We start from the raw sequence: 17,589 nt of genomic DNA, 5'->3' as shown, positions 1-17,589 counted from the left end.
TTGAATTGTACATTTTCCCATTTATTAACAAATTGCAGATAAATTTAAATGAAGCTGCCTCTAAATTTGTAGTCTGTCACAACAGAAATCATGCAGCATAATTTAGGTCCAGCTTGCCAGGGAAAAACACTAGGCTTTGCATATGCTGCCTGTGTTGGCAATTATTTTTGCCTCTACTTCCTACTAGGTGGGAGAAAGAACATGTAATCTTATTATAGGCATGACGTAGAGGCTGAAACACACACAGAGCCGCAAAGTAACTCCCTCTTTGTGAATAGTGTGAAACAATCCACTAAAAAAAAAAAAAAAAGTCAACCACAGCATAGTAAGTCCACAAGCTACTGATCCAGATACACCTTAAAATGGAGAGAACCACCATTTACTGATACAGAAATGAACTGCACATTTTCAGAGTCTTGCAATTTGAGGCTTGTGTCCACATTTCCTATTCCTTTCAGGATATAAATGACAGTTATCTGGAAAGTTTGAATGTCTTAAATGTCATGTTCTGTACTCAGTAACAACGCACTTTGAGTGAAATATACAGTAACGAATGTATTGCAGAATTTTAGGTATATTTCCCAAAACTGTTCTCTTGCAGACTGAAGAATATTTGGAGTCTGATGCTGCTAGATTAAGAAAAATTTTCTTATGTAATTGGAATATTTTGTGATGTCTAAGCAATTTGACTTTATACTTTTTGTGTTAGCACTAGTTTTTGAAAAACAGTTTAAATTAAGAATACTTTCAAATGATGGTGCCTATACATCCAAAAATTTTATATGCATGTTTTTAAATACTGTTTTCCTTTTCTGATCATTTAGTTAATTAAAAAATGCTGATGGCACATAAAATCTAGGCACTCAAGAGAAAAATCTATCTGCTGTTGTATTTTCTGTTTTTAGCCACTATTCAGCAATAATTATTTTAGCCATATACCAGCCAAGAAGACTGATATTGAAAAAGAATTGTGAATAGGTCTGTTAAAGGTGCAGTACATTGTGTGGGCTGAAAGCAGAGATATGCTCAACAACAACAACAAAAGTATCTTGCAGCATTTAGATGTTTTTTATTTTATTTGCCTAATAGTGATAAATACAGAATCTGTTATAAAATTCATGTATGATAGAGCACATTATTTTAAACTCAAATTTAAATATATCCCTTATTTGTAGTTAACAGTTATGGAAGTGTTTTAGTGTGGTCTAATATACCAAAATATTTAGAATTTGAGTCTTCAGTAATAAGGATAAACACACAATCTGTTTTTACTGATTCAAGTAAGGTTTAGTGAATGGCAATTCTATTGATATACAACTGTGGGAAAACACTGCAATGCTTTAAATGTATATTTTTATCCTGATTTAATATATGATGAATGGAGCTGAAGTGTTTACTACAGTTTGTTGTAAAAATGTCTCTGACCTCGTCATTCTGTCTACTGTGAACAAGTACTTTTTAAAATGACAGGTAAATCGTAAATGTTAACATTTGGACTCTCTCCTGTTAGCAGTCTATGCTGTTTTTTATATATTAAAATTAATTTTTCTTTATGAAATTATACCTTTCTGATTTTTATCTGATTTTACTGTATCATATACATTTGGTTTATGTAAAAATATATAGTTTAAGTAAAAAAGCCTCTTGTCTCGCTTTAACTTATAATAATGAGTGTCCTTTGTTTCAGTTGCATAATCTTGTCATTAAGAATTTAAATGCAGGGAAGTTTTTCATTCAAAATAGTTTATTTGGATTTATGAATCTGTGTGTTTCTGTTTCATAAGATGACATGATGGCAAAAACACCTGAGCTCTATCTCCACTGCAGCTTCTACCATTACTATCTCAAGTGGATTTGCACCACTGGTGAATTTTAGCTATGAAATATTCCATAGCACGTGATCATATAAAACTCTGATTCTGCAAACTCTTACATGCTTGCTTAATTTTACTACAATGACTAGTATCACTGATATTGGTAAAATTAAGTAGGTCTATATATGTATGCAGGACTAGGTCCTAAATGTATTCATTAAATTTGAAAAACACCACCTAGACATCTTTCTGTATGGCCCTGATTCTACAGACACATACACCTATGCTTAAAGCTAAGCCAATATGTAGATACTTGTAGAATTGGGATCTTCAGCTGTGCTTATTGCTCTGTAGGAGGAAAGGCCTTTTTTAGAGGAAGACTTAAGAATTGTCTTCAGGTTCTTGGCTTGTTTTCCATGTCTTTCCAGAATAAAAAAAAAAACTACATGTAATGTTCACAACTGATAGAGCATCCCCTGGTGGCAGTTAGGGTAACTCTGAATTTCTTCTTGAAGATGCAGTCAAGGACTCAAAAATAACTGTTTTGAAATTAGAGCTGTTTTGGATAAACATGACAGTTGTTAATAATAGTCCCCTATTTTGACAGTCTTTTCTGAATGTCAGTTTCACCTGACAGAGTCTTTACTAGAATTACTCTAAGCATTATTAGTTTGGGGGTAACCTTATATGGAAAAACATTTCTTTAACAACTTTTCAGAATGTGGGATATAAACACATTCAAAAACAAAGAATTTGACTTGATAGAAACAACACATGCATAATATAAATAAGGAACTTTCATCTTGAAAGGCGTACCCAATACCTTAATCTTATATTCTAATGGATTTTTGTTAGAACAATTCAATGGAATTATCAGCATGTTTTGTATTTCTGTAGTTGCTTATTTTTCTAATTATTAATCCATTTTTATCCAGTTGTACAATATAAAATATCCCCCAGGATTTCTAGTGATCATATAGACTAAAAATGGAGGGGAAACATATACTTTTAAAGTGTAATCAGAAGTTCCAAAAGAAACTACCATATATGTAGTTCATTTTATAATACTCTGTTAAAAAAGGAACAGCTAAATTCTAATTCCTTGCCCTTTCCATTAAAGCGAGGGAGTGTGTGTGTGTGTGAGAGATGTGCATATATGTATATACTTTTTTCTGTTTAATTCCCATTGTTGGTGACATAATTGAGCTTTATAAAGTTTAACGTTGCTCTATTCCCATGTATACCAAGCACTTTTATACACTGTCATCTAAAAGCAAATCTGCTCTAAAGACAATCGGAGACCAAAATACATATTTTAATTATATACAATGGTGAATCTCTTAGCTTTATCTTCATTTGTTAGGAGATCTGATAACCAAGAACTTAATCATAAGTTCTCCTTTCTGTCTGTATTTGAAAACAAAAAATGTCATAAGTAAAATCCTTTATTCTTTCTAGCCTAAATACTGGTCTGGGTGAAATACACTGAAGTTTTGCTATTGATTTAGGTCCAAACACAGGCTGCATTAATCTTTTATGTGTAGAGGAATCTGTGTGCATATATTTATTTTTCCGCTCTTAAAAGTACTTTGCTCAACTATAGAAGCTTGTAAATAAATATTAAAAATTACAAGGGATGTGAAATATCCTTTCTAGAACAGCCATTATAGCCCAGAACCTCTGCGCATATCAGCTACACAAATTGGACCAATACAAAAAATAGCATATGGAAATGCTAGTTGCACATATCTGATCTTTGAATGCAAGGAGGCAGGAAACGGTAAAGTGTTGACCCTATTCAGAGCCCATAGTGATGGTCCTGTTATACCTCAGATACAGGATTAATAGAGTGAAAATGTACATGTCTTTCATGAGGAACCGCTACAAACCACCAAGCCAAATTGTGCTCAATTATACTGTCAAAAGTTGCCTTTAAACAACTCCTATGCTAGCTCTATGAAAGCCCAATGCAGCTGCTCAAAGGTGTGTTTTGATTTTATTATTTAGCACTTATCAGAGTAGTACAGCTGTGTGGCCTTCTTAGGAAGTAAAGATCTTAGTAATGGTACATTACAAAAAGCCGACATATCTTTCCAAGACAACCCCACTACTGTTAATAACATAATGCCTTGCAGGGAACATTTTACAAATCATCACATGCCACTACAGTTAAGCTTGTCGTGAATTTTTTAGCAAGAAATTCTACGTTTGGTGGGTTCTCTTGTCTTTGATGTCTGGTGCTTGTGTTTTCAAGTTCTGCGGAACACATTCCTCTTGAAATTAACGAGATTTCAATAGGTTTTTAGGAGAAGTGTTACGGGGTACCGAGGCTCACCCCGCCCTGGGCAGCCCCGCTGCCCCGGTTGCCATCCCGGACGCTCCCGGTCTTCATAAAGTGGCGCCCGGTCAACCCTCCCTTCGGTCGCCCAGACAATCCCTCGAGCGAGGAGGTGAGGGGGGTCCGGGCCCTCCCTCTCTCCAGACCCCAGCCCAGGGCCCTAAGGCGGGGGAGATGCTCCTCTCTCCCCCAACCTGGCTGATGGGGCACGGAGCCTCAACACATCAGCCCCCGGGCTCCAGTACACCCGCCCTGGGCTGCTTCCTCGCTCGTCCGCTCACCAGCCAGCTTGTCCTGCTGCCTCCTCGTGCCTCTCAGTCCCTTCCTCTGACGTCCTCCTCCTCGCCTCCCCCTCTTCCTCTGACTCTGTTGGCTTTATACCTGGGGAGGGTGCTGCCCCCGCCCATCCAGAGCACCCGCACCTGCGTTCACCTGCAGCTCCCCAGCTGTTTCTACTCACCCCCGGCATCCTCCTTGCCTCCAGCAGCAGTGGAGAATAGGGCTGGCTGGGGGCGTCTGCGAGGCCGCCCGCCCCGAGGCTGGTGGGGTAGCGTTCCTCCCCCGTTGCCCCTGCCGCCCTTAGCGCGGGGGGTCCTTCTCCCGCGGTGCTCGGGACCACGTTCGTGAAGCCGTCTGCCGGGCGGCGCGTCCCGACTACCCCGCCGACCGCGTCCTCGGCAGTGGCGGGAAAAGCCACGGCGCTCCTTTCTGCCCCACTGGGGGGGGCACCCTCAGTGCGGGATTGCCTCAGCCCGTCACTCCCCCCCGCTGCTCGGGGCCGCGCCGGCTAAACCGCCTCCCAAGCGGTGCGTCCTGGCTACCCCGCCGGCCGCGTCCTCAGCCTTTAGTGCGGGGTTGCCTCACCCCGTCACAAGAAGTATCAAATCAAATAATCCCCATTTGCTTACCTGTGTGGACTGAAAGCAATGGGATGAAAAAGATGCATGAATTCACTGTACATTTCTTCTAGTGCTTCTCTATGGTGTCAGTCAAGGGCCAAGACATCTGTTCAGTCCACTGACTTCAATAGGCTTTGGATCGAACCCTTATGGCATAGCAGTGCCAGCTACATATATTGTACTGAGTCCTGTTCAAGCTAAAGTTTTATGGTTTGTCCTTCTGTTGACACAAAGAGCTTCTGCATATAAAAACTTGGATCCTTGTAGCCATTTATTAAATCTCTATACTCAGTAATACACAGCATTAAATGTCATATAGCTCTTCAGTTCTATTTCCCCCATATGACTAAATTACAACAGGAACCGGTTCTCAGAAGTTAAATGTCCTCAAAAAATTTCTTGACTCTACTCTAGTATCAGAGGGGTAGTCATGTTAGTCTGGATCTGCAAAAGCGACAAGGAGTCTTGTGGCACCTTATACAGATGTATTGGAGCATAAGTTTTCGTGGGCAAAGACCCACTTCATCAGATGCATCTGACAAAGTGGGTCTTTGCCCATGAAAGTTTATGCTCCAATACATCTGTTAGTTTATAACGTGCCACACGACTCCTTGTCGCCTAACTCTACTGTGCAGGTAATAAATTAAATTTGTAAGTAGGCACAACCATTGGTACAAGGAACACATAAAATCAAATCTTTTTAATTCTATTACTGGGGTGTGTTTCTCTTTCCTTGTGACCTTTTATTAACACTGGCAGACAGTGAAAAAACTAAATCTGAGCTGTGCTTTTTTGTGATCAAAAAACAATGAAGACTCACCTTTTCCCAAATTGCTATCATTGGGTTTAGTTAGTTGTATGTCTTCTGGATTGGGTTTGTTTGATATATTAAGGGATTTTGAACAGTCAGGGAAATACAAATAGAACTGTTGCATATAGCCCTATTTACGGTACTGTGTAATTCAGTTTTTTGTAAATGTGTCCAGTTTTCAGCTCTTGATGTTTCTTACCACCCTCATTAGTAATAGGCTTCCCTTCTCTAAGGGCTCATGTTAGCATGGTTTGCTGGCTTAAAGATGAACTGCAAAAGTTTGCTGGACTTTTTTATTTAAATAGAATACAAGAGACCAAAAGAGGAACACAGACTGTGTCTGATTTTTGAAATATAGTTGTCACCACTATCTGAATCTTTCCCTGTGCCTTCCTGTGCTAAAGGCACAAATAAGTCTCTGACATTTCTGTCTGTTCAGGACTTCTCTCTGAGTGCTCTCTAAGTTAAGTCCATATATTTTTCTCCCGGACTACTGTTCTATGGGGGAGGGGGGGAGAGGGATTCTTTTTACATGTCCCTCCAGTTGCGGAATGGCATGGCCCATGGCAGATGCTTTGGCTTCATTCCTTACGCATGTCCCAAATAATTCCATCATCTTTTCTGAATAACTTGGGAGATAAGACATTGTTGAACTCATTATTGAATCTCAGAATTTATAATTAACTCATTTTATTTTTCCTGGAGGATTTGCTTTCAAAATCATTTAGCTGTCCCTCTTCATCTTTGATGGATTTCCAGCTTTCACATCCATGTGATCTGATGAAAATAACATTTGAGTTGAAGATTTCTAGTTTGGTCTTTAACTTGTATATATTTGAAGACCAAATGTGGTTTAAGCTGGCAAATGAAGCTGCCTCTTTAGCAGTTCCTGACATTATTTTCTGGTGGATTTCCCTATTTGCATGTTATTGCCAGGGTATACTAACTTATTCACTTATTGCATTCCTGGGATTGTCATTAGATTTATTTTCATACTGATTATTACCTCATCGTTTTTGGAATGCTGGATATTGTCTTTCAGTCTTTGCTTGCATATTGGTCAAACTGACACTTAGACATGCTATGTGTCATTAGGACTATTGTTAAACCAGGCAATGTTTGTGTGTTGTATCAGATTACACTTTTTCTCATAATGAATGCAATGGCAAAGAGGAGAGGTGACAGAATGAATCCTTCTGTGACACTACTATTTGTTAAACCATTCACTCAAGTCTACATTTATTATGCAAAATGCACCTTGATACACAGCCTTGATGTTCATTATTTTTATGGGCATATCATAATACTTCAATATGTGCTAAGGTGAATCACAATGGAAGCTGTCAGATGCTTTTTTAAAATCAGTTCATGAAGATTTTTGTCATTCTCTCTCTCTCTCATTGATAACTGTTCTCAGGATGAAAATCTGTTTGATGTGCTCTTCTGAGCTGAAATCCATCCTTAGCTTTGCCTCAATTGTTTCCTTTCATTCTGCTTAAGATGGTACTGCAGAAGACATTTCCTGTCACCAAAAGGAGTGTTACCATTGCGATCAACTAAATCTGCTGAATTAATTAAAATGGGATGTAATGACCAGTCATTGAGCTGCATTAAACAGTTTTAACAAAGTATTTGAGGTTGGCACACGGAGACTTCAGTCTGCTTGACAATGGTAAACCACTAAAATACTTTAAACCTGTAAGAAAAGATATAGAAAAGAAGGAAAACCATAAAGATTTGAAATATAAAATATTAAGAATGGCTTTCATTTTAATAGCACTCCTTGTTTTCTTTCTCTTTAGCTGAACAGAGTTTTGAGAAGGGGAAAAAAACCCTTGTTGTTTCACAGTCTTTTAAATGGTATCAAATATGGTAATAATTATTCTTTTGGGGGAAAGAGGAAATTACTTATGATGAGCTGGAGCTGTCTTTACTGCTAAAGTCATTTCTGTTTTCTAAAGGATAAAATAAGACAAATACACACCAAAGGGGAGAGAAAAGAAGAGCAAAGCATAGTTATTGCAGAATCGGTGATACTGTCATGCCTAGAGGAACATCACATGTCAATTTTGACTTCCTGTGGTGGATCTAAGTCTTGTATCACCTGAAATCTGTTCTTCAGGCCAGGTTGTAATTGTTGCTGTAATATTCTATCTGTTATCCTTTTTTCATCAATTTTCTCCATGCTTTGTGGGGCTTTGTTTTTCTTAAGTTGAATCTTCTAGCTAGCCATGCATTATGGGTCACTTCTTATGTCAGCGCTTCTACATGCTCTGACCTCCTGGAAGCTTCCTTGCAGTACTTAGTTTGGTTCCTGGTGACTCCACCTGTAGAACTCTAAGTTACTTTTTATGGGCATGTTTGTGCAGGAATATTGTTCCACCAATTAGGTGTTCTGATACTGAATGGTTCTCTGTGTCTTTTACCATTCTTATTCTGGGAAACAAAGCACTGTTGGCCATTGCTTTTCCTCTTCTATTGTTGTCATTCCCAATCTTGATATTCAAATCCCCCATTACTAAGCAAATGTCATGCTTTGAAACACACCCAATCAAAATTTGTAGTCAATCATAGAATTGATCTATGGTCTCATCATAATTGTCTGTTGCTGTAATTTTTATTGTCATGTATTCTATATTGAATGTATACTTGCAGTAAGTTGGTTCCAGTTTATAAGTGATTTTTTCACTTTGGAAGTAATGATTAATGCTGCTCCATCTGAGTGGTAGCCATCTTGCATATGAATATATTATTACTTTAATTTTCATTTTTAATTTCTTTTTATCAGCTTGTGGATGTCAACATTCACTTACTCAAAAGATGGCAGCATTATATATGTCTATATATTTTATCACTTGCACAGCTTTTGTTGTATGCATTGTTCTGATGTTTTAAAAACATACTTTTATAGTTTTTTACCTTTAGTAAAGAACTTTTCACAGTCTTTGCTTCCTGGTGGCTTTGACCCAGACTCATAATTTCTGCTGACAAAGTCTACACAGTGAGTTCAACCCAACTTCTGTAAACAAAACATTTTCTTCACAGGGAGTAGTATTAGTAGACACTAAGAATTATCACAGGGGCCATAAACAAAGGCTGTATTATACTATAGGTTGGCTCCTACAAACCATTGTTTCCTGGAGTCAGAATATAGTCATCTGTAGCTTGAGTTTTGCACCTTCCAGAGAGACTGAGAAAAAAAATCTTGCTTTTTCAACCAATGGTTCTGTACAATTGTTCTCGCCTTAGTAATTTACATGAATGGGTTTGAGATTAAAGAGAAATAATTGCACTTAGTTTTCAGTAAGCTAGTTTTCTTGCAGATATTTTCCACCTGCCTATGTTGGCTGAATGGCTTTGACTTGAAAATATTAAAAAACAACAAATAGTCTAGCAGCACCTTAAAGACTAACAAAACATGTAGATGATATCATGAATTTTTGTGAGCACAGCCTACTTCTTCAGATGAATGGAGTTATTAAAGGTCCAGTTCCAAAATAAATAGGGAATGGGGGCGGGGAAGAAAGAAAGGAAAAGGGGGGGGGGAATCATTTAGAGTGTTCATGTTACATGATGCTGATAGAGAAGGTATAAATTGTTCTTAAGTACCCATTGTTCGTTTTTAAGTCATTAGGATGTGGAAGTAGTGTGCTAGCTAGGTAATATTTTTATTCATACCTTTGAGATGGGTCCCAAACCTGTAAATGAAGTTAAGTTCCAAGGCTTCCCTGTGTATTTGGCTTGTAGAGTTGGCCTAAAACAACACTGTGACTTTGAGATCCATTAATGAGTGCCTGGGCAGGTTAAAGTGTTCTCCAACAGGATTCTGTGTGTTGCCTTTTCGGATATCTGATTTGTGTCCATTGATTCTTTCCTGTAGACTGTCCAGTTTGGCAATATACATGGCAGTGGGACATTGCCGGCATTTGATGGCATAGCTCACATTAGTGGATGTGCAGTTAAATGAGCCTCTGATGTGGTGGCTGATGTGATTGGACCCAGTGATGAAATCGCTTGTGCGGATGTGTGGACAAAGTTGGCACAGGGCTGATTGCAGGGGTGGGTTCCTGGATAATTATAATGGAGGTGTGCTACATGGTTAGTGGAAAGAATTCAGTTGAGGTTGGGGCAGGATTGTCTGTAGATGAGGATTGGCCTTACCCCCAATGCCTGTGAAAGTGAAGGGTCATTTTCCAGGATGGGTTGTAGATCGTTGATAATGTGTTGGAGGGGTTTAAGTTGTGGGCTGTAGGTGATGACAAGTGGAATTCTGTTGTTTTCTCTTCTTGGCCCGTCTTGGAGTAGTTCATGTCTGGGTACTCTTCTGGCTCTGTCGATCTGTGTTTTCACTTCACCGGGTGGGTATTTCAGTTTTGAGAATGCTCTATATATAGATCCTGCAGGTGTTTGTCTCTCTCTTGGGATTGGAGCAAATCCAGTTGTATCTTAGGGCTTGGCTGTAAACAATAGAATGAGCAATGTGTCTGGGATGGAAGCTAGAGATATGAAGGTAAGTGTGGCAGTCGGTAGGTTTCTGGTATAAGGTGGTGGAAATATGTCCATCATGTAATTGTACTGTAGTGTCAAGGAAGTGGATCTCTCATATGGACAGATCCAGGCTGAGGTTGATGGTGGGGTGGAAGTTGTTGAAATCCCTGTGAAATTCTTCAAGGGTCTCATTCCTGTGGGTCTATATGATGAAGATGTCATCAATGTAGAGTAAGAGTGCCAGAGGGTGAGAGCTGAGGAAACATTGTTCAAGGTCAGCCATAAAGACATTGGCATATTGTGGGGCCATAGACCTTTAATAACTCCATTCATCTGAAGAAGTGGGTTGTGCCTACGAAAGCTCATGATACCATCTACATGTCTTGTTAGTCTTTAAGGTGCTGCAGGACTATTTGGGTTTTTTAAAGTTCTTCCAGTTACAGACTAACTCGGCTACCCCTCTGATGACTTTGACTTGTTCCTCAAGAGTTTCGGCATGCATTCAAAATTACAGAACACATACATATTGGCTTTCCCTTAAAGCAGAAAATGCAAAATGTATGCAGACCCTTACATACCTATATACATTTGTATGTATGTATATGATCTCTTATCTGCACACAGATACAGGCAGTCCCCGGGTTACATGGATCCGACTTACATCGGATCCCTACTTACAAACGGGGTGAGGCAACCCCGCACTAGCTGCTTCCCCCCAGCAGACCAGGGAGATGTGAAGCTAGCGCCCCCCCCCACCCGCCCCAGGGAGACGCAGAGTGGCTTTTCTCAGCAGACACCTCAGCTTGAGAATAAAGGACTGAGGGAAGTGAGGTGTGGAAGAATAAAACTGAGCTCTGGAGAAATGTTTGGCTAGAGTTTCCCCTACAGTATGTACCAGTTCCGACTTGCATACAAATTCAACTTAAGAACAAACCTACAGTCCCTATCTTGTACGTAACCCGGGGACTGCCTGTAGTTCATACTTACCTGTTCTGCTGAGATGACATGCTATTTAGTGTCACAGGTTGCCAAATACGCCAGAAATCTAATATCTTCCTAATGCAATAGCAGTGTTTTATGAACCATGGAAAGAACCTTTGAGGAATGTAAATGGAAACATCAGAAAGTGGACCCTAATCACAGATACAACTGGCAGAGTTGAAGGAATCCTTGCAACCGGTGTTACCATGGATACAACAGTGTACTGTAGGCGACAGTAACATCTTTGTAACACATACCTGATGGCATTATACCAAATCACCCACTCAAAATAAAGACAGCTTGAAATGGTGTGACAGAATTGGGCTTCCAGATAACTTTGAGAGTGAGCCAAAGCATTCTGTTAGCACATACACTCTTCACACCCATCTCTAGTCTTTATTTTCCTCTATGTACAGGCAGTCCCCGGGTTACGTACAAGATAGGGACTGTAGGTTTGTTCTTAAGTTGAATTTGTATGTAAGTCGGAACTGGTACATATTGTAGGGGAAACTCTAGCCAAACATTTCTCCAGAGCTCAGTTTTATTCTCCCACACCTCACTTCCCTCAGTCCTTTATTCTCAAGCTGAGGTGTCTGCTGAGAAAAGCCGCTCCGTGTCTCCCTAGTCTGCTGGGGGGGAGGGCGCTAGCTTTGCGTCTCCCTGGTCTGCTGGGGGGAAGCAGCTAGTGCGGGGTTGCCTCACCCCGTTTGTAAGTAGGGATCTGATGTAAGTTGGATCCATGTAACCCGGGGACTGCCTGTATTGTTGTTTCTCGCTGTATGTATCCTACATGAGTTTGAATGCTAGTTTAGCTGAGCGCTGTCTGTAGGACAAAGGCAGTGAGGGTTTTCTTTAAAGGTGAAAACAAACTTAGGTGCTAGCAGCTGATCTATCCTTTTCTAAGCCACCTGGGTCTAGCGAGTAGAGACCTAGGAAATGGCTGAGACTCATTCCCAAATGAATATTAGCATAGGTTCCCTCTATAAACCTGTAACTATGTTTCTAGGAGCAGAACAAATTGGTTTCCCCATCTAGCTATTCATATGCTTTACATCCACACGGAGCTATGGCATAAAGTTTCTGGGGGCTGGTTTCTTTCCCTCCCTACCAGTTTGAAGTGGGTTTTAATTATTCTGCCCAAATAATTCTGTGGGGGAAAGATGGAGAACATACAATTTTTGTTTGGAGTATAATCAAGAGATCAGTATATGGTCTCCTATTAATTAACAAAATAAAAAATAACCTTACACTGGAAGAGAAGAGGAAAAGGGTCTGTGGATACCTTCTTCCAGTAACTGTGTAACAGTAGTTGGTAGCCTGGGTGCAATTACATTTGTCCAGAATGCAAAGATGTCAATAGAGTGGGAGTGCTGTCTGTAGAACTAAATCTTCTCTTGCTATTTCCATGGGTTTGAGCTCACTAAAGGGTTCAGAAGTGGAGCCAATTTTCAAAATGCTGTGATAACATTTTGTCCATTCTTTCCCCCTTCTCTGTTTATAGGATGACTATGGATTTTGCTGCCAGTGCTTTTTTTCATGTTGCTCTTTTTTGTAATTTGGAGCGAGGCTAGTTTTGGCTAGTCACATGTGAGTGGTTCGAGTTCCCTGATTGGTTGAACCTACCCGTATGTTGATTGGGCTGATTAGTAGAACCCATTTGGACGTATTTTCTCAGCTTGTGGATCCACATCCTGAGTTCCCTTTCTGAGCCAGTCAGAACAAACAAAGAAACCAACCTGGCAGCAACAGCAAGGAATGGTTTTGTGTCATGTTTCTAGAGAGCAGGAGCATTGTTTATCAGTCACTTCAGTCTCCTTCCAGGGGAGCTTAGGGGGGCGTTAGCCATTCCTAACAGTTGAAGGTACCAGACTGTGGCAAATGGACCACTCCCAATGCCAACAGAAATAACATGCAACCAGGACTTTCTGGAAGATCCCTCCAAGTAAGGTGTTGGAGGAGAATCTGATATAGGGTTAGTTGGGAAGAAGGGAGCTATGAAAGAAGATGACATCATGTGGGGGGGGGGGGGGTCTACATAGTTTTGGATAAATATTCAAGCTCTGTATCTTTCTCAGTTTCCATCACCATCAATTTCTGTAGTTTATGGCCAAGGTGCTTTCACAGATGTTCAGCTGGGTTGTGTGAATGCCCAGCACGCACCCTTTCTTCACTAGCTGAATAAACTTCTTTCATATGTTTGCTCTAGGGATTCTTCACATATTGTGCTAAATTTGTACTTGTTACCAGTGACTGCAAGTGGTATTTAAAAACAGATTCCCACAATACCCTTCACCTTCCTTAGTAACGCTGGATTTAGTAGAAATAATATGCAACTTCTTCTGCACAATGTATTATCAGGATATCCAGTGTACAGTTGTTCCCTCTGTTTTTAAAAAAAGGAAACCTTTGGAACAAAAAGTGCTATTCCAAGCTAGAGAATACGAAATCTTAAGTGTCCTTTTTCTCAAACATGGGTGTGCATATCTATTGATCTCCTATTTATAGTGTAGGTCTAAAACCCCCTCCTGCAAAAAACAACACACCATCCCTTTTTTAGTTTTATCACTTTAATGAATAAATTCATTTTGATCATCTTTGTCTCTGTTGCTTCTAGCCTTCTAGGATAGAAGACCAGACACACTGCATTTTTAAAAAGAAACAATGAATTGAGGTGGCAGAAGGAAGAAAATCCAAAAGAGGCTGTGAGACAGAACAGGGATGGACATACGGAACTGATGGCACACAAATCTGTCACCTCCAGCTCTGCAGTTCAAATTCAGCCCAGTTTAATTATCTTCAATGCTGACTGCAATCTCATAGGTGGTCAGTGACCTCCCTGAAATAAGCTGGAGGTCTCAGTCCTGTTCTCATTGACAGGTGCTGCAGGTTGGTGCCACTTGATGACCTTGATTTACTGGCAATCTCAGCACAGAGGCCAGAGATTGAAAGAACATAAAGTACAACACGTCCTCTAGGGGTGGAGAACTTTTTTGTGCCTGGGGGCCACTGACACACAGAAAAATCAGTCAGGGGCCACATACAGGTGAGAAGGAGGGGGGAAGTGAGAAGGAGGGGGGAAGCCTCACTGTGGCCCCCAAGTGAGGAGAACACAGACACTCCCCACATTCCCTTTGCACATAAGAGCCTGAAGGGCCCCAGCCAAGTAGATATCATGCGGTAAAGGTCCCGGGGGCGCAACAGGAAGGCTAGAGCACCAGTATTGGCTCCCCAGTGCTGGGGGGGAGGGGAGGATCCTGAGCCTCAGGAGGCGGATCCGGCCCCTAGGCCTGAGGTTCCCCACCCCTGCTCTAGCTCATAGTAATCTGCTTTGTTACATGCTCAACCCGTCCTGTGGGTACTTCTGTCTCGTTCAAGCCTATGAATCAGCCACCTGAATAAGCTCTAAATAGCCTTTCTCTTGCAGTTTAGCACCGGAGGCAGGGGGAGAGCAAGTATATTTGTGCCCCTTGCTGGATTTTCTTTTGGTCAGTTGCCCACCCCTTCAGATTTGTGTCTGAGATGGCAGCCCTGGCCTCCTCCCTCACTTCCACCCCATCCTGCCCTGCCTCCTTCACAATTGGGGGGTTTTTCAGAGAAGAAGGGAGAGGGAAGAGGTTTCTAGTCTGTGCCAGGTTGGGAAAAATATTACCTGGCTGACTTCCCTTTCCCAATGACAGATAAATGACAGATATGCAAATGAGGTGATTTTACATGTCATTAATATGCAGGCAGATGGGGAAGGCATTGCCAGTGTGCACAGTGCAGCATGTGTTAATGCAAACCACAAACACCAGCTATTGTTAAAGGAGCTTACAAACAGGGCCTATTAGTTCCCGCTTGGCTTTCCTATGTATTTATATACATGTTCCCTAAAAAAATTTCCATGTATTTATATGTTCCCTAAAAAAAATTCGTTTCCTCTCAAAGTTTAGTTGTAGGCAAATGGGACTCAGATGACATTACCATGACACACAGGCTGCAAAAGCCAAATGAAATCCTGGATTCTGTCAAACCTTACAGTTGTTTATTTTTTTCCATTTCTGTTGGGTATTTTATTACTGAGATATGGCATTGCCACCAGACACACTACTGAATATGGCAACACATGGGAAAGTAACAGCCTCTGGACATCCTATAACACAGGGGTTCCCAAACTTTTTGACATGGGGACCAGTAAATCCATTCACAAGCTTTTGGAGGACCGGTAACATTCATTTGCATATTCATTAAGCAAATGATGAATATTCAAATAAGTTGTTTCTGTTCCTTCCAAAGCTCCAGTGCCAGCTTTAGCAAAGCTTTTGATATGGTCACCCACAATATTCTTGCCAGCAAGTTAAGGGAATATGGATTGGATTAAATGGACTGTAAGATAGAAAGCTGGCTAGACCAGGATTTCCCAAACTTTTTACTTTAGTTGGAACCTGGTTTTTTTTCCAGTACTGTTTTTTATAGCCCAAAAATATAAATTCATATAAAAAAAGAATTAAAAATGAATACATTTTCAGTGATTCACCTGGCTGCATATTCCGCCTTGCCTGGGCCAGGACTTGGGGGGGACCGGGTGCTGCATGGGCACTCCAGGAGGCAGGAGCAGGAGCAGATTGGGGGTAGGGTATCTGGGTAGGAGGGAGGGTGCAATGAGGGGTAGGGTTGCCAGGTGTCCAGTTTTGTACCGGACAGTCTGGTATTTGAGGGTTCTGTCCGGGAAACAAATTGAGAAAATACCAGACATATAAAATATCTGGTATTTTCTAATTAGGCAAGTTTTTTTATTAGGTGTATCAGTCCGTAGCTGCGAACTGCCTGGCTAGTAGATGTGCTCAGGCTGTGTGTGTGTGTCTACCAGCCAGGCAGTTCGCACCTACTCGAGAGAGGGTATGGGGAGGGGGGGGCAAAATGGAATCCCTGGGGCCGGACTCACCAGTGTGCCCGGGTCTGCATGTGCCCGGGTCAGTCCCGCTCCCCACCGGCCGAGTCGCTCCCCCCCCCCAACACTTCTCCTCCCGATCTCCACCATCCAGCCCTGCTACCCTGTCCAGCCCTGCTTCTGGAGGCCGGATCCCCACATCCCCCACCAATCTCCCCTGGCCAGCCCCGCTGCCCCCGTCTAGCCCTGCTTCCGGTGGCTGGTTCTCCCGTCTTCCTCCCTCAATCTCTCCCAGCCAGTCCCCTCCCATCCCCCCTGTCCAGCCCTGCTTCCACTGGCCGCCTCCCCCCGATCTCCGCCGGACAGCCCCGCTGCCCCCAACCCTCCTTCCCGGCGACCAGTTTCCCCCACACACCCATCTCCTCTAGCCCGCCCCGCTCCCCTCCCAGCAGCCACACTGAGGCCCAGTATTTTTTCCCCACAGCCTGGTACCGGGCTGCAGCCCATAATTTGGGAAACGCTGCTATAACACCTACTACAACCCTCACAATCACTAGTAGATGGTAATTGGCCTGGGGCAGGTGAGTGCAGGAAACCTCCTCCCACCCTGGCAGGAGCATGAGGCACTTTGAAGCACTGCATACTGCTCACAGGGTGGGGTGGATGAGCGGAGGAGGCTTCGCGTGCTCCCCACCCCCAGACTTATCAGGGCCTGGGGGTGGGGGAGCTGCGTGAAGCTTCTTTTGCCCTGCGCCAGCCCTGTGAGGAGCCTGCAGCACTTCAAAGTGCCATGTGCTTCTCACAGTGCAGGAGGAGGCTTCCTGCCCTCCCCCGCCCCCATGCTCTGACTGGCTTGGGGGTGGGGGAGCATGCCAAGCCTCTTCCAGGCATGCCTCTTCCAGGGCATGGCTGCCTAGTGGGAAGGGGGAGCAAAGGGGCCAATTATGGTCTAGGAGTGGGTAGCTCTGCCCCTTCCTATTTTAGGCCCCCCCATTCCGGGGTAGCCTGGGGCTACTTCAAAAATTTTTGAAGTGGGCCCCGGGCAAAAATTATTGCCCACCCCTGATCTAGACCATCCCCAGACAGGTGTTTGGCCAGCTCTGCTCTTATAAATCTCTAACAATGAAGATTCCACAACCTCTCTGGCAATTTATTCCAGTGCTTTTAGCTACTCTGACAGGAAGATTTTCCTAACGTCCAACCTAAACTGCCCTTGCTGCAATTTAGACCCATTGGTTCTTGTTCAATACGCAGAGGTTGAGTATTGAACAAATTTTTCTCTCCTCCTTGCAACGACCTTTTGTGTGCCCAAAAACTGTTATTTCCCTTCTCAGTCATTGTTTTTCCAGACAAAACAAATCCAGATTGTTTAATCTTCCCTTATAAGA

Source organism: Pelodiscus sinensis, chromosome 14 (genome assembly GCF_052426305.1).
Source record: "Pelodiscus sinensis isolate ZL-2025 chromosome 14, ASM5242630v1, whole genome shotgun sequence".
NCBI classification, from domain to species: domain Eukaryota; kingdom Metazoa; phylum Chordata; order Testudines; family Trionychidae; genus Pelodiscus; species Pelodiscus sinensis.
The sequence above is the reverse complement of the archived record's forward strand: the minus strand, read 5'-3'. Positions refer to the sequence as shown.